The sequence below is a fragment of the Rattus norvegicus genome, chromosome 18 (assembly GCF_036323735.1).
Source record: "Rattus norvegicus strain BN/NHsdMcwi chromosome 18, GRCr8, whole genome shotgun sequence".
Classification (NCBI taxonomy): Eukaryota; Metazoa; Chordata; class Mammalia; order Rodentia; family Muridae; genus Rattus; species Rattus norvegicus.
Window position 1 is genome coordinate 4,672,185 of NC_086036.1, and position 23,726 is coordinate 4,695,910.

Consider the following 23,726-nt stretch of genomic DNA (forward strand, 5'->3'; position numbering starts at 1 on the left):
ATTCTCCAAGAGGCCACATGCTACTTACCTTAAAACCTTCTTTCTGGAGAGCACCAGAAAGCACCAGGGACCAGTGATTCACCAGGCTCTGAATTTAATATTCTTTGTCCCCATTTTGCAACTGCCCCCTCAATTAAACTATAATAAAAATTAAATCAAGACAGAAACAGGGCAATGATAAAGAGATGACTCAGTGATGGAGGAAGTCACAGAAGAATGTCTTTGTGGTTCCCGTACCTTTCGAGTTACATCTGAGCTGTGGTTACTGAACTCACAGGCTGGAGGAGCATTAGCTGTAGTTGTGCCATTTCAAAAGGCAGTTTCCAAATACAGTGGTCACCATTTTATGTGTGACTCCATGAAAATTACTTGAAGATTAATTACATGATAAGGAATTTTTAAAATGTAAAAAGTAGTGTAGAGTTTGACGCCTCTGACCACATTGCAAATACGATTTTAAAGACATCTGTCCAAAACTCTCCCCGGTAGAGTATCATAGTACATGCCTTTGATCTCAGCCCTCATGTGGCAGAGGCAGGTGGATGTCTGAGTTCGAGGCCAGCCTTGTTTACATGGACAGTTCTAGGACAGCATAGAATATGTAGAATGAATGAATGAACAAACAATGAATGAACAAACTCAAGAATGAACAAACAAACAAGCAAACCAAAAAACTCTCTTCAAAATGAAATTTAGTCTGCCCCCATTTTGTGTCTGATAGGTTTCCTCGGGAGTTCCTTTGCTAAAACAGTCATGGCACAATGGCTGGGGCCTAGGAATTTGTCTCAGGTAAGTGTTTGCAAAAGAGGGGCCAGTGACAGGTCAAGTTCTTCACCATTTTATCTGCAGACACGGTTGCTCAGACCGCATTTGCATGTGTGTGATGTTCAGATGGCGTGAATACACTCATCTCAATACATTCTCCATTAGCTCATGAAGAATTCATTTATCTAAAATATCAGTGTTAGGGTTCCAGAGATACTCAGTGATTAGGAGCAACGACTACTCTTGTAGAGGATCCCAGTTTGATTCCCAGCACCTACATCAGGTTTCATCTGTATCCACCTGGAGCTCAAGCTGTGAAATAGCTAACACCCTCTTCAGGTCACTCCAGGCACTGTACTTATGTACATATAACTTCATACAGACAAGCACGTATAATTAAAAATAAGATGTCTTTTAGTAAACATCTGAGATCTCATAATTGTGCTGGGATACAAATTAGTCATTCGAGTGAGCTAAATTTTATGTGAAATTTTGTGTTAGGAAACTTTTTGAGATGTATTTTATGGATATGGCTGTTTTGTCCGCACCCGTGCATGCTATCATGTGTGCCTGCTGCTCACATAGGCTAGATGAGGGTATCAGATCCACGAGAACTGGAGTGACAGATGCTTGTGAGCCACCGTGTGTGTGCTGAGAACCGAACCCAGATCCTCTGTGAGAGTAAGAGAATTAACCTGCTAAGCTATCTCTCCAGATCCAAGCTTTTTGTGTTTATGATAATCATTAAAAAATGAAGACAAAATTTGCTGGCAAGGTGGCACCTGGAGGCGGAGAGCTCACAAACACCTATAATTCCAGTGTCAGGACATCCACCTCCACTTCTAGTCTCTTTGGGCACCTTTACTAACGCACTCAGACTCATCTGTCCAAAGACAAGTAATTAAAAATGAAACTAAGACAAATCAGAACAGCAACAACAATAAAAGATTAAAAAGACGGAGAGAACTTGAGGGCTACATGCTTGTCTTCTAGCTTACAGGCTGTCTGGGGCCCAGATTGAAAATGTTCATTTACAGATGCTCCCGTGTACACTTTGGTTTAACAACATTTGCTAATAGTTCTAATCATGAGCTAATTGAGATAATTCACTAAGATGTAAAGTGTAGTATGGGAAATTCTTTGCACTGAGAGTGTCTCGTTTTCTCTGCTTTCTCTTTTCTCATCCTCAGAGACTGTAAGACACACATAGAGTCTTACCAATATAGTTTCCTCTAAAGGTTTTGTTGATGTGGCCTTTTTATAAAACATCCGTATCTTAGTTTGTTTATTTAAGACAGCTTCTCATATGGGAGTGGCCAACTCATGCCAGACACTGCCTACATAGCGAAAACTCAGAAACTGGATAACCTAGGATAGAACCAAACGGGACCAAAAAACAAACGAAACCAACCAACCAACCAACCAAAAAACCCTAACTTCTTATGATACAGATCAAGCTAGTCTCAAATTTGGGATGTTCTTTTACCTTGACACTGACTCTCTGCTTAAGTCTCTGTCTTGTTACGATGGCCCTAGGAAGCACATACAGTCATAGTTTGAGCATAAAAAAGTAGTGTGTGCCTCTCTTTGCACACCATGGGAACATAGCTGCATGTGGGTCTACAAGATGGTGCAAGAGTTGGACGATCATCTCCAGGAAGTTTGCATTCCTCTAAAGTTTCTGTGTTGCATTTGACTCTTCAAGAGAGCCCCAGTAGTGCTTTGTCTGCCTGAAACCTTGGGTCCCCGAGAATTCTTTTGGTTTAGCAAAATGAAGAGCATGGGGCATTTATGCAGGTGAGCTTACCACCACATGACCGCACACATGAGCATTGCATCACAAACCACATTGGTTGCACACATTCATTGCTTTTTGTTGTGGCTGTTGTTTATAAAAAGGGGTCTAGCGGTAGATGTGCGTGGCTGTTCTACTGGTGTGCAGGGAGAGAGGAGGGTGAGTTTAAGGCCAGCATGTGTTGCCAGTGAGACCCTGTCTCAACATCTGCCCTCTACTAAAACGTAAAATCCAAGACAGGAGGGGACCGAGAGTAACAGAAGGCAGATGGACACAATCAATGTATGATGTATGTATGTACAGAAATGTCACAGCAAATTCTACTCATTGTGACAATTAATGTGCATCAGTCATTATAACTGTAAAATTAAAAGTAATAAACACCAGGAAATGGAGAAAAGGCATTTAAAACCTGTCTATAAACGCATCTCACATGGAAGGAGCCACTCTTATACAGCATTTTCTGTGTTTGTATTATGTATATGCAATAAATATGCTGGTTGTGGAAAAGAGAACTGGAGATGCACGTTGCTTCTACACCGCCACCGCCCCCGCTCCCCCCATTTGCTGGCTGCTGTGGGATTCAGGGCTTCCACCACTCCAGCAGGCCTCCCATCACCATGATGCCCTGGTTATAGCTGCCCGCCAAGGAGAGCGCCCTCTTTGAGCATGTGCTGGTGAGTGGTACCAACTCAACCTCTTTACCTCAGAGCTTGACTTTCCATGGTGTACATATGGTCTCTGCGGAGCGTTCTTGAGCTTGGAGCTACCTGTGCTGCCCCTGGGGATGGATCCTTTCACTGACCCTTGTTCTAGGACCTTTACTCAAGGGTGAGACTTTTCCTCCCTGTCCTTTGAGACAGTTTAAAATGCCCGGCTGGACCTGGATAAGCTGCTCTCTGGCTCAGGAGCACCGGCTCTGAGTGTAGCCCCAGCATTGGTAGGGGCAATTAATCCCTATTCTCACCCAGGGGTCTATGGGTCTTCGCCTCCTGTCCCCATTTCCTGAGATGTTTTGGTCTAATTTACACTATCCAGAAAACACTATCTCTGTCTGGCCCCATCCCCAGGTCTCCGCCTCCTCCCTTCCTCACTGCTGTAGCTCCTGGTTCGTGTTCTGTGCAAAGCAGGTCCGACCCGGTCCCTTGCTTCTGCAGGAACTCAGTGAAGCCTGCTTTCCCATTCGTGTGTGACCCCTAAGACCCTTGTGTAAGCGAGCTCTCTCTGTACACACCAGTGTCCCAGCTGCGCGTGCCTGTGCCCACATGCTTGAGCCTCTCCCTTGCTCTACAAATCTTAAAGAATGTTCGTGTTGTTAATTCATGTTGTTATCTCTTTTGTAAACTTATAAGCTACAGGAAACCCACTCAGACCTACCTCCCGTGGACCAAATAGACTCCACCCAGATAAGTACATCTGCCTAAAGTTCCAAAGTGTAGGAATACTCCCTATTCCAAAGTGTGATTCCTCTGGGTTTCAAATGTATATTTAAGGAAAAAATACTTTTCTCCCAAATACACTTAATCTTTAATAAATATATATGTGTGTTTCAGCATCTTGTCAAATCCAGGCGCTTCTACACCCAGGACAGCTCCAGAGAAGCGACCTCCAGATGTTCCAACCTCCTCTCACAGACACCGGTGCTTCTATTGGACTTGTTCCTTCTGACCTATCCTCAGATAGTTCCACAGACCCTGGACAAGTAACAGTCAACTCCTAAGACTGGACAAACATCCCATACCCACTTGTCTAGGTTCCCTAGAGACACATCGCCCCAAAGCAAACAGGAAGTAGTCAGAGATCATGACGACCCTATTCCTGTTCTACCATCGCTTCTAATTTTTTTTTTTAATTAAACCAAAACAGGAGAACGTTGGTATTCTGTCTAAGCTCCACCTCCATAGCTAACTGGCAGCAGCCAGGTATGCTCCGCCCCACAGTTGCCTAGCAACAGCCAGCTGTGCCTGACTCTATATGAGGGGCTGCTTGCCCCCTCCTCTCCCTCTTACTCTTTGTTCTTCTCTGTTCTTGCCCCCTTCCCTTTTCCCACCACGTGCCCATGGCCGGCCTCCTTTCCTCTCTTCTATGCTTCTTTTGTCATTAAACCTCTCCATGTGGAACCATGTTGGCTTGGTGTATTCTGTCCCGGCACGGGCCAAGATTTAAACCCTAACACTATTTCCTTGTTTTAAGTATTTTCACTGTTTTAATACTTTCCTATGTGGTACAGTACAACTCTTTATAAAAATCGTTTGAAAGGTGCCTTACTTTGATGAAACACCTTAGAAGATGTCCTTTCCAGCACATTGTTCTTTTGAGGACTGTGGTGATTATCCTAACAGAAAGCTGTGTTCCCACCTTGGTTTGGGAGCCGTCCGGCTCTTATTTCAAGCCTAGGATTTCATTTTGTCTTCACGAAGTTGTGTTTGCTGACGCCTACTCCAAGTCCAAAAATACAAGAGCCTTTGTTCTCCATCACACGTTTTGCCCCCTCAGGCCTGCACTTAGAGACTGTAAAGAACCGTCCCCATAGCCTGTTAGCAAGAATAGAAGATTTCTCCTTTAGATATTTAAATTAGTTTCCTTAGAAATGGTCAGATTGTCCAAAAATTCACACAAGATGGAGTATTGACTGTCCCATTTTGATATTATTTTTATGTCTGTCAAACCTTCCTCTTGCTACCATCACAGGGTCTCAAAAACACCTTCAGCAAAACTCTAGAGAGCTGGGTCCTAGGACCCTGGCAAGGTAGAAAAGGCACTTTGGAATGAACTCACTGATTGAGGCTTCTCACTTTCCTGAAGAGGGTGTGTGTGTGTGTGTGTGTGTGTGTGTGTGTGTGTGTGTGTGTCTGCCTGAAAAAGGTCTTCCTTAGTGTTGGTTACAGAGAGCCCTCAAATATCCAAGGCATCAGGAGTTTCTGTCACACAATCAGTTTATACAAAGCTACCACAGAATGCTGCCCCCATGCTCTATCTTGTCTGATGTGCTCAATTTATATAGTTCCCTCCAACCCCTGCACTATACATTCCATTACGAGGAGCTTAGAAAATACATCTTAGTGGTCTTGTGGCCTAAAAGAAGTCTCCCTTTGCTTCTCTGCGGTAGCAGTGTTGACTGGTCAAGACTAACTGTTTATGGGAAAAGGGCTCGCCCATCCTTGGCCTGTCCTGCCTGTCTCAGCCCAGGCCAAGCCATGCTCTCCAGGAAGAATCAAATGGGACTTTTCCTTCACTGCTGGTGAAAAGTAACAAGGCCTTTGGTTTGAGGATCTAGTTGAGAGGGATTCTTTTTGAAGCATTCACAAAGCCAGCAAGAATTTCACACCACTTTGAGTGCTCCGGGTAAAGAATTTAACAGCTGGTGGGAGTGTAAATTAGAGCCAATTATAATTTGATTGACCTGCCTTGACAATAAAACTGTCTTCCCTAATTTAAAATGCCTAGCAGGAACCTCTCTGCTCCAGTAAGGTGGTGATTTCAAAGGAAGAACAGCTCAAACTAGGCAATTCTTTAACAATGCTGACAGTAATAAAGATTTATTTACATAGTACCTTTTTTTTTCCTGTTGAACTCAAATAACCACATAGTACAGATACACAGGAATAAAAGAGTCAGGGTGTGGTAGAGATATGTCTCCAGAACCATGGTGGCAGGTACAGAAAACACAGGAGTATTCTAGGAAGTTCTGAAAAAAGCATAAATAAAGTGTCCAAGTTCCAACCTGGATGCTGGTTGACATATTGGGTTTTCATAGTTTTAATTAATTTTTAATTCAAAAGATGGGTTTCAGTTAGGCACATCACACACGTGCTTCAGGGCACCTTGCTTGTATCCTGGCCTCCCTACTAGCTTCTCGCCACCCTTACTAGTCCAGTTGCAATGCTGTTTAAACTAAACACAGAATTTTAAAAGCTATTCTTTGAGACTGGTTTAAAATGGCACGAGAAGGAATGCTTCTACTTACCTCGGAAGCTAGTTTATCCTCGTGCCCTATTTAGACAATATGAAGAAGGGGCTGTGCTCTAGGACTGCCCATTCCTGGCTTCTTATTCATACTAACTCAGCTTGATAAAAGCCTCCAGGGAAGGAGCTGCGGGTTTCTGCTTCCCATTTTGCCTTATATAAAACCCTGGGATCATTTCCGTTGCCTTAATTCTAGTGTAGGTGGGCTGCTGGCTTTGGGACATGATGCTCCAAGGGGTAGCTAAGAGGGGCTGCACAGCTCCACTCTTTTGACTTGGTCTTGGGTACATGGTCCTGTCTGAGTCTCGCTCAGTTCAACCTGAGCAAGGGACCCAACAGCAGCAACAATCTCACGAGGGCCGGTGGTCAGCGATGTTGACTGGCACCAGGGACAAAACAGCTTGACTGGGGTCTGGCCTGGATTCTGGCCTGTCTCTGAGAAGGTCATCCTGTTTCAGAGTCCACCTTCACTTCCTCCATGTCTTGGGGTTAACTGACTTTCCTCCTCTTCTCACTCCCACTGAACCTTTTGCAGTGACCCAGGCTGAGATGTGGAGTAGAAAGGATGGTAGAAGAAGTTAAGTTTGTCTCCCCTTAAATGGTAGTGTCCTCCATTATCTGAGATTTCACTTCAGGAGCCTTCACTCAGACCATCAACTGTGTTTTAAAGGCACTGAATAAAAAATTACAGACATAAATAATATATAAGCTTAAATAACTTTGATCGTGGTAGATTGTTGAAATGATTCTCTTTTGTTATTACTTAGTGCTGTTAGTCTCTTCCTGTGCCTAGTTTATAAGTATACATCATTGGTGTGTACTTGCAGGGGAAAACCCATGGTCTATGTGATATCGGGCACTGGGGACTTGCCATAACTCCTGGTTGGAAGAGGGCTGCTGAACTTAGACCTGGTTTCAGAATTCGTTCACAATGCTTTTCCTCTTGGTCCTACCTCTATAATCCTAATATTATCTGGATATTTTTTCATGTTAAACACACATTTTAAAATCATATGGTTTATATAAAAGCAAGAAAAAAGTTAAGATGGCTATGACAATGGCCATAGATACGACTTGAAAGCTCCGAGATCTTGACACACTGTACAGACTTGGATACAGCCGGAGTCTCACAGCCTTGTACACTATGACAAGTCCTATGTGAAAACAGTAAGCGTAAGCCTTAGATAGTTGATCTACTACTGAATGCTGTAAATGCTATGGAACATGTATCTGAGCCTTGCACTAATAGCTACAAATCCTTAGACATCGTCTACTTAAGGAAGCAGAAGAAAGCGTATGGATTTTTATGATGCTGGCATCATTGCTCTTTTAAAATCAATTCTGGATGAGAGCTGGGGTTTCTGCAAGCCCAGTCTTCATATATAATGAGAACATCTCTCTATTATTATTAACGAGACTTCTTTTACTGCTTAAAAAATGACATCTGATAAAGATCTGGCCATATGCATCCTTGTACACAACCTTGAAACTGAAATTCCTTGCAGCCAGTACATCTGGTTTTTGGGAAACTTATCTATAGGAACAGTAAACAGTGAACAAGGACCCCTGTAACCAAGCCCTGGAGTTGAGCCAACCCTCAGGCAATGGAATGATGGTTTCTGAAACCAGGCTTGACTGGGCTGGACCTGTGCAGCTGATGGAAGGGGCAGGGTGTGCAGGCAGCTGCTGCCTGGTGGACTGAAACGGCGCATCCACAAGGTGGGCAGCCAGATGCTGTAGTGACCCACTGAAGGATAACCACAGGCCACACAACGGAGCTGGGAAGTAATGGCAGCAGATGGGCAAAAGCCGGGCACACAGCGAGCAGGGAGAGGGCACTCATTTATAGCACAAAGCCCTGCGTGAATCGAGGAGAGACAGGGTTCAGACCAAACCAGGCCTGCAGAGAGCACCAGGCCCAGTAAGCATCCTGCATCCTTTTCCTGTATTGACTGACTGCTTGTTCTGCATACCCATCTTGGGTAGATATTGCTCTATGCCAGATAAAGCCACCAGGCTTGATGAGCTCCAGGAACTGGGGGTCCAGTGGATGCTCTGTGGCTTTCTGTTTGGTACTATTTGGGAATTAGGTTGCAGTTATTGACAGCACTGTCATTTAATATTCTTTAAAAATCTGTTTTTCTTTTCCCTAATCTTTGGATGGCATAACTTAAACACCATAGAATAGAGTTTCAGAAAGCTGCGGGCAAGATTTGATGAGCTCTGTGCCCAGCAACTGTGTTCCAGGATTCCCTCAGAGCTGCCTGTTAGTGGGGCATTGTTTTTACTTTTAGCTACAAAGGGCAAGGTCATCTCCCCAAAAATGTAAGGCAGAAGGGATGGCAGGTCCTTCCTCTGAATTCTAACATGAAATAAATTTGTAGATGAGACATCACATTTCTGTGTTCAAAGATAAACCCACTCAACACGGGCATGGCTATACACATGAGCACATGCATGTACACACACACACACACACACACATGCATACTCACACACACTCAACACATACACACTCACACACATATATACACACTCACACACATGCATACTCACACTCACACACACATACACATATGCACACTCACACACACTCACACACATGCATACTCACACACACACACTCACATACATGCACACTCATATACATATGCACACACTCACACAATGCACACTCACACATACATATGCACACACACATATGCACACTCACACATATACACACACTATACACACTCAGATACATATGCACACTCACATATGCACACTCACAATATACACACACTACACACACTCACACACATATGCACACTCACACACATGCACACTCACATGCACTACACACGTGCACAGTCACACACACATGCACACATGCACACTCATACAAACACGTAAGTCTTCAAAATCATTTGCTTGGTGACTAAACTCCCATTGTCTTCTTCATCATTTTTCCTTTTTGCTGTTTTCATGTCAATTAAGAACTAAACTGAGATGGCTCAATTAAGAATATTTCTTGCAGAGTACCCAGACTCAGTTTTCAGATCCCACAAGGCAGTTTACAATTTCCTATAACCCCAGTTCTAGGAGCTCCAACCTCCTTTTCTGACCTCTGAGAGCATCAGGCACATATGCAAGTACTCAACAAGATAAAAAGAAATATATATTAAAATAAACCAACGAAACCCACCCTTAACACCAGAACACCTTTAATAACCTGGTTACAAGCCATTCTTCACAGTTCCAAGGAGCCTTCAAAGGGGGAGGGGATCCAAGCATAGTATAAGGCATTTAGATGTGCAGTTAGCTTGGATCTTTGAATGGTCTGTAAGGGAATCAGAATGTGAGCTGTGAAACCGTTCCCTCCCCACTTCCTGCTGTATTGCTTTACTCACTGGAAAAAGGTTGATGTGACTCTTTAGCCTACAGTAGAACACCCCCAGCAAAGGGATAACTGAGACAGTTCTGTGTCAGCATGTTGTTGTTGGAGAGACGACATCTGTTGCCTACACTGGTATATCTACACTAGGTCCATCATCCTCAGAAAAATACAAATGACTCAGATATATAGAAAGACTTGCACAAAATTACAGCCTCTAGCTTCATTGTCAGAATTAAGTCATGGTTAAACCTGCAAATGAACGGGCTGCATTTCATGATGGAAACCTACGATGCCTGTATTCATGAGTTGCCTTATGAAAAATTTAAACACAGTACAATGGAATGTGCCAAATTTCTCAGTCATAGACAAAAAAGGAGCCAAATAAAATGGTTGTTTTTACCCTTACCTTGGGAATAAGTTTGCCAATATAAAGTGTTTAAGACAGAACGCTGGGAAATTGCAGAGTGTTGGGAGAAGTATACAAGTATTTTGAAGAATAATTTGTAATAATTTAAATAAAAGTGAATCTTAGGTCATACATTCTTTTAACAGCATCCCTTCAACTCAAAGAATTTCTTTTCTTATGTTCACTCCCTGTCAGTTGGTTGCTTGCTCTGTCTTTTAACCCATTGCTGACTTTATTCACTTAGCTCTTGTTTACAGAAAGCTCTTGTGATTAAAGGTGTGTGCTAGGGATGAGCATCACTGCCCCTGCTACACCATCACTGCCTCTGCTACACCATCACTGCCTCTGCTACACCATCACTGCCTCTGCTGCACCATCACTGCCCCTGCTACATCAACACTGCCTCTGCTGCACCATCACTGCCCCTGCTACACCATCACTGCCTCTGCTGCACCATCACTGCCCCTGCTACATCAACACTGCCTCTGCTGCACCATCACTGCCCCTGCTACACCATCACTGCCTCTGCTGCACCATCACTGCCCCTGCTACATCAACACTGCCTCTGCTGCACCATCACTGCCCCTGCTACACCATCACTGCCTCTGCTGTGCCATCACTGTCTCTGCTACACCATCACTGCCCCTGCTACACCATCACTGACTCTGCTGTGCCATCACTGCCTCTGCTGCACCATCACTGCCCCTGCTACATCAACACTGCCTCTGCTGCACCATCACTGCCCCTGCTACATCAACACTGCCTCTGCTGCACCATCACTGCCCCTGCTACACCATCACTGCCTCTGCTGTGCCATCACTGTCTCTGCTACACCATCACTGCCCCTGCTACACCATCACTGCCCCTGCTACACCATCACTGCCTCTGCTGCACCATCACTGCCTCTGCTACACCATCACTGCCTCTGCTACACCATCACTGCCTCTGCTGCACCATCACTGCCTCTGCTACACCATCACTGCCTCTGCTACACCATCACTGCCTCTGCTGTGCCATCACTGCCCCCGTTATGTCAGTGCATGCTACACACTCAGACTCTCATTATGTACATTCTTTTGCATACCCCACACCCTGCGTATGTACATTTTCCTTATTCTTTTGTAATTACTGCAGCTGGTATGAGGTGTTGTACCCAAGCCCTCAATATCTCCCTATGGCTTTGAACGATCTTATAAGGTCTTTAACAGAAAAAAAGCAGACAAACAAATCTTTGGTCTTCCTCTTGTGCGCACACATGGCCGTGTGGGCTGGCTTTCCCTATTTGATCCCATGACCTTCATGATCACACAACACCATTTCCTTTCATGTTTCTCACAATGTTAGGTTCACCATCAAAGACCTTCCCCAAGTCTTGGTTATCTGGAAGTGCCTGTTTTCTCTCTGAACAATGATTTTTACCACATAGAGGGTTTCACGGTAGAATTTTTCTTAACCTTTGAGCCCTTTGAACGTATTATTCCCCTGGTTTCTGAGTTATGCTATCTCTACTAAGGAGTTGTACTGGCTGCTTTGCTATTGCTGTGGTAAAGCACCACAACCAAGGCACCTTGGAGAAGGAGGAGTCTGTGTGGCTTGCGGTCCCTGGGGGATATAGACTGTAAAGCGAAGAGGAGGCAGAGGCAACCGACGGTTGCATCTTGACCCACAAATGGGAAGCAGGGTCAGCAAACTCAAAGTGGTAGAGGTCTTTAAGCTCTCAAAGGCCGTCCCTAGTGACACACCTCCTCCAGGAAGGACATACCTCCTAAGCCTCCCCAGATGATGCTACAAACTGGGGGCCGAGTATCCAAACACCTGAGATGTGGGGACAGCTCACCCATAGCACCACGGAGTTGCTGGCCTATCCTTCATGCGCCGTCTCTTTTGTACAGTGTGCAATCGTTTACTTCTGTCTTGCTCACCCAGAGGATTCTCTGCTTGCTCTTCAGCAGCTTGGAATTGATCATTTTGCCCTGGTTCTCCCTGTGTTTAACTTGTTTAATGCTTGTCCATCAGGTTCTGGGAGATTTCAGCTTAAAAGTCCCTTTTCATGGGTTCTGATGGTACTACCCATTCACCTATCTGTTAAAATTCTTGACATCCTCCGAGAGGCCCCAGAATGTCTCCTTCTACTTCATCTGGTCTTCAGATCGCATCGTTAATATCTGTCTGTGCTCAAATTCCCTCTTATTTAGCCAATTCAGATTTTCAGTTTATCCTCTTTAGAAAAGTATTTCAGTTATTTTCTTAAGCTGTAGAATTTCCATTTTGTTCTTAGTTTTTATTTCTCTGTTGAGACCCTTCATTTGTTAACAAATCATTAGCATATTTTCCTTTAGCCTTTTAAGCATTCTTTGTTAATTGCTTGAGCATTTTTATAGACCTCTCCAAAGTCTCGCCTGTAGTTTAACCTTTAGGGTCAATCAGAGTCAGTTTATGACTGTTTCCTCTCTCCCCTGGAGTGCAGGCTACAGGATCCCTGTTCATGTGCTGTTTGTCCTTATATACCTACACTGTGGAATTAACTTCCTTCAGTGGTATCATATTTTTTCAGTCCCCCCCCCCTCTCTCTGTCTGTCTTCATTTGGGTTGATAGTTTACTTCCAATTATTTGAATAGTCTTGATATGTATCCAAGTCTGTCCTGAAATTCTCGGTCTTTCCACCTCGGCCCCCTAGTGCTTGGATGACAGTCGTGACATCATGCCTGGCATATTTCCACTTTTTAGTCTTGACATCCAGAGGCCATTCTTCTATTGGTTATTGGTTAGTGTTCAGTTCATGTTTCTGCTCCAGTTTTGTTCGAGCACTTTGAACGAATTAGGCTTTTACACTGTCCCAGCCAAGATGTGTGTAGCTGGGGACCCCATTTGAAGTCGTAGCCAGCGTTCCAGTCTCTCTTGGCTTTCACATTCCCAGGCATCCTCAGCTCTCGCCCAGATACATGCCACTTAGCAGTCAGCCAGCGCTGTGTGGAGAGTGTTTTCTTTCCCTCTGAGGTGTCCTGAGTCCCAGGACCGACTGCTTGTTTTGAGCATTGCAATGTTGATGTAGGAAAGGAGAGGTTAGGGTTTATTCCCAACAACCAATCTTGCCATTTCTAGCCTTAAATATCCAGCTGGTGTGCTCTTTCTCTGTGTCCTAAGACAAGCAAGTGTTCCTCAGGCAGGGAAACGTCTTCTGATAGCGCAGGCCTGAAGTGGTATGCTGTCGTTCTTGCCAGGTCTGGGGAGGGGGCCCTCAGCTTCCCACCCAAGCTCTGTCCTTTTCCACGTTTCAGAATGAACACTTTCCAATTAACTTTCTGCCTTCAGTAGGTTTGATGCTGGAGTCATGGGGTCATGGCTATCTCTCAGTAGTAGATTGCTTGCCCCACATTGGTAAGACACTGAGTCAATCCCTGACATCGCTGAATAAATAGAAGGTATTATCCAATGCACATTTTATCACCCAACCTCTTCGTGGTTCAGTTACTAAAAAATTAATTCTGCTATTACAGTAGAGCTGTTACAGGGCAGCACATAATAAATATGCACAGTTAGGTTTTGATTTTTTCTTACTGTTTTTGAACCAGAGTCTCTTGCAGCCAAGGGTGCTGACTTTGACCTTGCCGTCTAGCCAAGGATGACTTTGAAGTTTGGATCCCCCTGCTGCCACCTTCAAATGCTGGGGTCATAGGCATGTGTCGCCATGTCCGGTTCTTGGCTACCGGAGAAATGTATGGCTTCGTGAATGCCAGGCAAGCCCTCTAACCAGCTCAGCTAATGTCTCTGCTTGGTGCCTTACTGAAAGCCAGGCTCTGTGCTGAAAATCTATTAAAGAGTTATATATTCTGTACCTTAAGATTATTGTTTTAGGAGACCCATAATATTTGCTGAGTGAACACATGATCTAAAGGAGTAGTGTGAATTACCTTTGCTTTCAGAAGAGGGAGGAGTTTTAGAGGAACAATCTGGATTTTTTTTTCAAGCTTTGTTTTGGTAGCAAGAAGACTGATTTATTTTGAACTATTTTCTTTCTGTCTGTCAAGGTAATGGGAATCTTTTATTTTCCTACACCCCAAGAGAAGCCCTTAAAGGAGGGCAAACTCCTTAATTTCCTACATAAACAAAGAGGCAGAGCGATTATAAGGTAGATACCCCGCCCCCTGTTCAGACTTATGCACACACTTGTCAGTGTAGGAGAACAAGCAGAGACTCTCAGCAGAACAATCATAAGGGTGCATTCAAATACCAAATGTTCCTGTTTAGAGATTTAAAAAAGCTGTGACGAAAGCCATTGCCATAGAGCCAGACAGTTCTGAGCTGTTTGGGTGGGTTAGTTTGTTACTCTCTATAAAAACTGTATTTAAACTGAAACCGTATATCAGAGATCTTAGACTGGCAGACTGAACCCAGCACACACACTTGCTTCACTTGGACTAAACTGTTGTAACAACAGCTTAGCTATCAATTGAATTAGAGATTTCTGGGCTAGGGAGATGGCTCAGTCGTGCTTCTCCAAAGAGCTCGATGAGAGCCCCAGAACCCAAGTTAAAAGCAACTGGACACACTTGCTTTTGTAGTCTCTGCAGTAGGAAGCAGGGGCAGGCAGGCCCCTGGGCTCCCAGGCCAGCCAGCCTCGTTTCTGTGGTAAAGTGCGTGCCAGTGAGGTTGGGCATGGTGATTCATGGAGGGAGAGACAGATAAGCGGATCTTTGGGGTTCTTCAACAACCAGCCTAGGTTACTTGGTGAGTTAAAGGCTGATGAAAGACCCAGCCTCAAAATTCAAGGTAGGCCGTCCCTGAGGTGAACTACCCCTGCCATATGCTGGAGTTGTCCTCTAATCTCCATGGCCTCACACCTGCACTCACAGGAACACACATGTGCATGCACAGGAACACACATGTGCACGTGCACCGGCACACACGAATACCCAAAATTGGATCAAGTAAAGCTAGAATCCAGGGAGGATTGTTGATGTTATATATAAATCACACAAAGCAAAATCACCACAGATAACATTCACGCATCCCTCCATTCATTCACTCACAGCACATGTCTGGACCGAGGGGGCTCACCCTTCCCTTCCCCCAAGAGCTGACATTTAACAAGAGTCCACCCTCAAGTAAACAGGTGCTCCATGCAGAGTCCACAAAACAATGGCTCAATTCCTATAATGTTTGTTCTGCTAGAAAGTTTGATAATTCCATTTTTCAATCCAACAGCTTCCCAGCAACTTCAAATTTCTATTGTAGTTGATTTAATAGCAACTGGAGGCATTTGATTTTCACATGCTGTTAATTTAAAAGGAGTGAGAGAATTTGTGAAATCTGAGACATTTTACCTGTATTTGGGCTGAGCAACCTGCTTTGCAAAAGCACAAGCTACCAAGTTAGCAGGATCAGGCAGCTAATCATTACAGAGACTTGCAGTGACTTGGGCCATGGTGCCATGGGAGGCTATGACCAAGTGGACCTCTCATTGCAGACCTGTGTTAATCCTTCAGTAATTAGAATGAAATCCATGCCAAGCAACCTAGACTGGACCGAGACTTCAGGTGTGCAAGCCCTGATGCTAAGACCTGTAAACAGGAAGGCAAGGCCAGGTTTCCCACACTACTAACTTGTGCCTGTAGTGGGCAGAACCAATGCCCTGATCACCCTGCCTGGAAAGCCCAGGCTCTCAGCAGGACACGGAGAGATGGAGGAATGGGACACTTCAAAGGAAAGATCTGAGTGGATGCTCTGGGACTTTGCCCCAGGCTCCCTGGCTCCTGGGAGGAAGCATGGCAGATACTTGGAAGGAGGCTCTACCCTGGACTCTTAGCATGCTGGTGAAGGCAGCTCTGGTGAGCCGTCCTCTTGGTGGTTGATGTTTTGCCAGAAGTTAGACTACTGCTCCCCCCTCAGACCCATTAAGGGTTACAGATACCCAGCTTTCAAGCATCAAGGAACATGTTCTATCCATCCAGCATGCGCAGATGCCCGGACTTAAGGAGACAGTGGAGTGTCGTGAAAACAAGAATGCCAAAGGGAATCGAGAAGCCTGGGCTTCGGCGCTTTGACTCTGTATGACATCAACCAAGGGCTGCATGCCCTATCTTCATGCAGACCATCCCACCCACTGCTGCCATCTCTATCCATCTCAGGGCAAAAAACACAATAGCCTAGCTAGCGCTTAGGCTCCCATCTTCCGAAGAGAAGGATTAGGTTCACTAATTTTTGAGGAGGAAAAGAAAAACAAAGAACACACACACACACACGCACACGCACATGCACACACACGGGTACAGATGTCTTATTAACAAATTGGAAAGGTATTGTAGATCTGTATTAAAAATAGGACTTATAAAGTGAATCTAAATGAGCCAGTCCAAATTGAACAAGCATGCCCACTGCCGATTACTAGTGAGGCTAATCGCTCCGCTTGCCGCAGAGAGGAATAAAATTGTGGGAGTGTGAAGTGTGTAAAGGATTCTACCGCCTTCCCGGGGCTCAGAGACCCACAGGAGGAAGAGAGAGCCTTTCTGACCGTAGAAATCCTCACTCTGATTGCAAGTTAGAAAGCTCTAAGGAGGGTTTTTAATGACACCAGTGTTGGCCCCTCCTGAAGGAGACAGCCTGGCACACAGCGCCACCTAGCGTCCACAGTAAAAACTCCCTGGCAATCATCTTTGCTGTAATTGGCCCCAGTAACTTCTATGAAGTAGGGCAAAGAAAATAAATCCATCAAAGCTGACTGAATAACAGAGTGGAATGCCAGCTGCAAGCAGTTTTGACTCTTGATGCCTTCAAACGCCAGGAAAGTTAATCCTTGCCTTATGTTTCTTTCTCCGTGCCCAAAAGGCAGTGGAACTAGTCACTAAACCCAGGGAGGTGAAGCAGGTCACTAGGTTTATAATGGAGTTGGTAACGGCTTTTCATTTTTTCTCTGCATCCTGGCAGCAGGAGATAGGCAGCTTGTTATAACTGAGAGGGGGCTCCTGGCAAGCCTGCTTGCTGGGTGGATTTCTGTAGGCGGGGGCTCGCTGGGAATATTATAACCTCACAGAGTCACAGATTTAATAGTATTTCTTCCACTCCATTCAGCACAGCGCTGAGTTACAGTGACTCTGGTTCCAGCACGCACACCGCCGACATGCTTTGTTCTCTGTGAGCTTCGCGTCTTCACGGTCCCGCGTGGGTCCTGGCCCTGCTGCCTGCTCTTGCCGCCCGCCCGCCGATGCAGGCTCTCCGGATAGCTCTCCCCTGAATCCCCTCCTTCCCACCTGGTTCACGTCTCCCTCTCCATTCTTTCACGCCCTCCTCTCTGTTCCACACCATCACGATAGCTATCATTTTGGAGCACCTACCATGTTGCGGGCACCAGGCCAGATGCTTCACACGTAATTTGCCATTTGAGATGGTTCTCTGTGTATTGGTAGGTTAGGAGCCTGAGCTGCACATGAAGCACAATCAGGGTTGGAGAGCCCTCTCTCTCCTGCTGGTCCCAGGCTTCCATGTTGCTCGCACTCGGAGGCACAGACGCGCGCTAACACCCTGACTGCTCTCTCTGTCCTTTACTCCTAGGGACGGACTGACACGGTGTAAACAATGGTGAGTGCCCTAGTTTTTGTTTCTGTTGCTGTGATTAAACACTCCAACAAAAAGCAACACAAAGGAGAAATGTTTATTACTTCAGGTTACATTCTAGCAGAGGGGAGGTGGAGGTGGGAAGTTGAAGTTATGTTACATCCACAGACAAGAGCAGGGAGAATAAATGCAGACTGTCTAGTACTCAACTTCCTCTGTTCTCACACAGTCCGGGGTCCAAACCCAGGGAATGGTACCACCCACAGTGGACTGGATCTTCCTATGTGGATTAAAGCAATCAAGACAACCCTCCACAGGTCAACCTGATCTAGATAGTTCCTTGTTGAGACCCCCTTCTGAGATGGTGTCACGTGGTTAAATTGTATCAAATTGACCGTTGAAGCTAACTACCATAGTGGATTTCAGAGAACTGGGCTTGGATGCCTGGCTTCTTTACTCTTCCCTTATCTGTTCAGACAGAGGCAGGGATGCACACTCTGGCTTCTTTCTGTTTTCTCAATCTTACAGAGCTGAATCTGCTCCTGGAGGGCATATGCAGACTGGAGATCCATCGTGGGCACGGGCAGCCTGCTTGTCTGAGACCTAAGGCACAGCCCCCACCACTGTCACTGTTCACAACGAATGGTATCCTCATGCACCCCGTTCTGGCTCAGAATGCGGATGTGTTCTTGGTGGCAGCTCGGACTCCTTAGAGCTGAGCATTTGTTACTAAATACAAGGCAATGGGGTGGGGATGTTTGAGCTTCAAGCTCAGTTGGTTCAAACTCAAGTGAGTTTTGTTATTGTTGTTACGATGTGTGTGTGTGTGTGTGTGTGTGTGTGTGTGTGTGTTTAAGTTTAGACACTTTTTTTGTAGTGTAAGAATGTTTTGGATTGACAATAGGACAATACAGGTTCTATTCTGAACTTAGAGTCTTCAAGCTTGGCCACTTGGAGATGTAACTCTAGTCTTTAGTTCCCCATTCACAGTCTGAGATTCCCAGATCAAGGGGACTGGATCTGAAGGCACAAGATGAGGTGTTTCTACCACAACAATGAACTACTACTGCTTCCTTGGTCTCCCCCCACCCCACTTAGGAAACCTTTGCATTGTTCAGAGATAGTAAATTCATGAAGCATGTGCCTGAGGCTTATAACACTCCAGTAAAGAGAAGTGTTATGCTCCAAAGGCAGTGGACAGCCAAGATGCTGAATTCTATCATCGTCGTCGTCGTCGTCGTCATCACCACCACCATCACCATCACCACCACCACCATCACCACCATCACCATCACCACCACCATCCTCATCACTACCATGATCACCATCACCATGACCACCATCACCATCACTACCACCACCATCACCATCACTACCACCACCATCATCACCACCACCATCACTGTCACCATCAACACCACCATCACCACCATCATCACCATATACCAGCACCAGCACCATTATCATCATTATCATCTTGAAAACAAAACTGGGATTCCGGAGTTGACAAAAATTTTCTTCCTGAATTTTAAATTTTAAAATTATTGATTTTATAAGAATGCTCTTTTTTTTTGAACGACCCTCAGGAACGTGCCAGCTAAGTTGGGTTTGTTGAGAAGAATGATGCCATGTGGGCTATGGAGCAATGGTGGAGTTTCAAGTCAGGTAGGGGTGACTTTGCAAAGCAGGCGCATGACTTTCATTCTGAAGATATGAAAGTAGGATCTGGCAAAAGGGTGCTTTCCAGTTACATCCTTGATCTTCTCCAGACCTCTTTGTCATTTTAGGACACATCAGCACCGTTTATGCTGCTGTTTCCCTTACGGTAATTTCTTTTTCCTGGTATTTGAACACTCACCAGTCCGTGCAGACACTGTCTCTGCTCTGAATGGCCATTACCAAACCCAAGCTCAAGTTCAACCTTGTCTTCTATGGAAATAGAAGGTAGGACCTAGCTTAGACTTATAGAAAAGCAATGTTTGGAATAAGATATAGTTAATGTGATGTGTGTGAGTCTCGGTGACAACACTAAGTCTCTTGAGCTTCTATTCACTTTTGTGGAGAGTTCATCTGTCTTATAGAGCGCTCTGCTTATATTATGCAGCCTTGTCTTACAGAGCATTTACTGAGTGCCTGCCCTGAGGGATGTAGGCACAGGCATGGCCCATACTCTTGTACAGGGTAACATGTAGGTAAGAGCCTCGCTTGCAAATGGAGGGTAAGTACGCTGCTCAAGCCAGTGATCTAGTAGGGGTTGCAGATTGATCTCTTTAATTTGGAATTTTTATCAGATTCTTTGAGAACTTAATATGCCCATGAAGCACACCATGAATATGACCTTGCCAGAAAATATTACGTCAGGACAATCATTGCCAAACGGTATTAGTGGCTTGCTTCCCCACTCCTGGGGACTTGCTGTTGACATTCATAAGCTTTCTGAACTCTAGTATATAGTCACTTCTCTCTGAAAGGGGGATTTATGAGCCCTGGTTTCCAGAGGAGTAGTGAGTGGCCAAGCCAAGTCTTCACCTTGGTCCTCCTGTGTAGGCAGCAACATATTCTCACAGACCCTGGTGTCTCCTAGCTCCATTTTGAAGTGCAGCTGGCTATTTGCCCACACAGCTTTCCCAGCCTCAGCTGAGTACATTTTTGACTTGGAGAATCACAGTCCAGAAGCTCTCCTAAGCAAACCCAGAAACGTTTCTAAGATTGGGGTGTTGAGAAGGAGGGGGCTGGTTTGCAGGTAACTGAGACACCACTATGCAGTCAAGTCTATTGGGTCTTGCTTTGTCTTTCTTGGCAAAACACTAGTTTTAATGATGTAGACACATCTTAAACTTAATGTGCATGTAGTTGTGTGTGTGTGTAAATGTGTTCATATATGTGTCTATATGTGTAGGGAACATGTGTGCATGCGTTTGGAGAATAGAGGTCAACCGTGAGGTTTTTTTTTTCCCATTGCTTGTCACCTAGTTTTTTTGAGACAGGGTCTCTGGGGCAGTGCTGCAGTTACAGATGTGCCCAGCCTAGTGTAAATTTTAGGAACGGGTCTTAGGTCTCCCTGCCTCCCAGCCTAGCTCTTGACGTAGATGTTAGGAATAGGTTTCAGGTCTCCCTGCTTGCTTGACTCACACTTTATTGACTGAGCCATTTCCCCAGGTCCAAGTGGGCATTTAAGAAGACTTACCCAGAGCTCAAACACGGATCCATTCTTCTTTTGATCAGCTGCCAGGTGTCTTCCCTCCTGTTCATCTCCTGCAGAGTCTGTATCAGGAGCCTTCCTTGAGTGTGCCCATGGCACTCCACGTCTCCTTTGTGCTGGATGCGCAGAGTAGGGCTCAACTTAATAGACTGAGAGAGCTACTGCATGAGGCCACCTCTCCTTGAATCTTTTGAGAGTAGCTGTAGGTTGAGGATCTTGGAGGTATCCTTTCTCCAGATTGAACCCTTCAGGCTTGGTCACTCACTAGGAAGAGTCACAGAGCTCAATGACACTGCCACTCTGAACCAGCTAGAAGCAGACACTCATAAGGACTCCAACATCTTTTACCTTCACAGATGTGGGACGTCTGGTACGCTGAAGAGCGAGAATACACACATTATTTCCCGCAGGGGAAATTACTGGAGGGCTTAGTACTCAAGTTTTACTTTATATGTTTTAGCTTGAAAAATTCTTTGTGCGTGTATTGTGAACTTGTGTGCACTTGTGCATTTGAGTGTGAGTGCATGTGTGAGTCGCATGTCAACTTCAGGTGCTGATGCCAACTTTCTGCTCTGGCAGGGCAGAACCTCTTGTTCACAGCTCTGTGCACTGGGCTAGCTGGCCCTTGAGCTTCCGGTGATTGTCCTGTTCTTATCTCTAGTCTTGGCACAGGGCTGAGGAGTAAGATGAGTGTTACTGCAGTTATGTGTGCTCTGCAGATGTGAACTCAGCTCTCCCGGTTCTGTGCAGGTGCTTCACCCGCTGAGATGTCCAACCCTCAAGGAACCAGTGGTTTTAAATGAGACATCATCATGCAGGCCTCTGTGATAAGCTTGCTGGTGGGAATGTGGTGGGATGGAGTCCCCAGGCTCAAAGGCTAAGCTGAGATGGCCAGGCTTACACACAGCCTTTTAATAATACTACCGATCTTTCCATCAGGGCTAGCTTCCATTTTGGGTCGAGTTTTGAGTATACACTATCACGAGTGATGTGAGGATCCCAACATGGACAACAGATGTTTGACTCACTCAGAAACTCCAGTGGTTGAGGGATTAGCCTCCTAGAGGCAGCTGATGACTATGAACATCCTGAGACACTGCACATAGCTGCACTTGGCGAAGAGCACACACTTCCATTATCTATACATTGACAGAAGAAGTGCTCAAGCCAGTGTTTGCCTTGTGAGTAAAAACTGAACTGTCCTCATTGGACAGGTTCTGTTAGGACACTAACTCACCATGGAGTTCCTCAAGTCCTCTGAATTCTCCTTGAGTGTTGCTTGCTTCCGTTTAGCCTGCTGTTTTCCTTGTGTTGGTGTCTCTCTACAGTGATCCAAGCTGGCTCAAAGCTGGGTGACTGCTCTCTCGGGCTTTGAAGGGTCTTCAGAAACTGTGAATCCAGAAATTAAGATCTCCGTCAAGAGTGCAGCTATAGCTCATGCCCTGAACTCACACACAGCTCTTCCCAAATACCCAAACAGCGAGGTTCCTTTTCAAAACTACTTCCAGATCTTTCTGCTGCCTTTGTGTGACAGAGCCGGGTAACAGGTGGTCAAGGCTTTCCATGACTGTGGCTTTGATTGAAACGAAAGCTGTTTCTAAAGTCTCTTTAACAACATCAAGTAATGTTGTTTTGTGATCAGATTTTACGCTGCATTTTTGTCTCCCCTAGGCTACCGAAAAGATGCCTTTCTACCGATCCCACAAGTCTAAAATGTTAGCTTTAAGCATTGTGCACCAGTGGCCATGTGGGATATACATGAGAGCTGTGGCCGAAGACGGCATAAGGAGTTGGACTGTGGGTGAGCCCCAGGCAGGAAGCCACCCTCTGAGCATCTGTAATTTGGAAGAAGAGTTGGCAGCCATGACTAGAAGGTGATTCTCCTGCTGTAGCTACTGGTCAGGTCCCTGATAATATTTTTCGCAAGCCAACGTGGATGTGACAGTGGCTTGCCAGCTGCGGTGTTCACGTGCTTCCCAGCCTGGGCTCGCCTGTGAGTGAGTCTAGTAGACATCTGAGGAGCAGGGGTGGGTAAAAAGGCATTTTGCTGGGCTGAAGGAAAGTGGCTCAACTGGAGCTGGCCCCTTCTCAGGCCTGAGTACAAAGCTGCATCCCTGCAAAGAGGAAAAACAGTCCAAGCATTTCTTAAACAGCCACCGTGTCTTTTAGACATTTGGGGGGGAAAGGATAAGCAAGACACTCTCATCTGTATGTAATGCTGTTAAAATATATGAAAGTGACTTTGGCTTTATCCAAGGTCGTGAAATGTTCAAAGCCCAACCAGTAGCGATATGACTTGGGAGACCATGCTGAAGCCCTTTCTTCTTTTCTCTTTCCTTTCTCATCTGTTCCCTTTTGAGTCAGAACAATGGGGATGCTGAGACAATGGGTCAGGCTCTGTTAGCTTGTGGCAATGCCACCTGAAGGGATGGATGATGGTTCTATGAGAAGCTAGGTCTAGGGGAGCCCACATCCCAGCCAGATCCAACCCCTACTGACTCCACACTGGTACTATTGTGTGTGTGGAGTAACAGTGACATCCTGTGGCCAGTCTGGTTGATCTAAGTGTCTCCTTTACAATGAAGAGGAGCTGATGGCTTATTTTATTTTACTTCATTTTTTGTCTGCACTGCAGTGTGAGCCCACACTGGCACCTCTTAG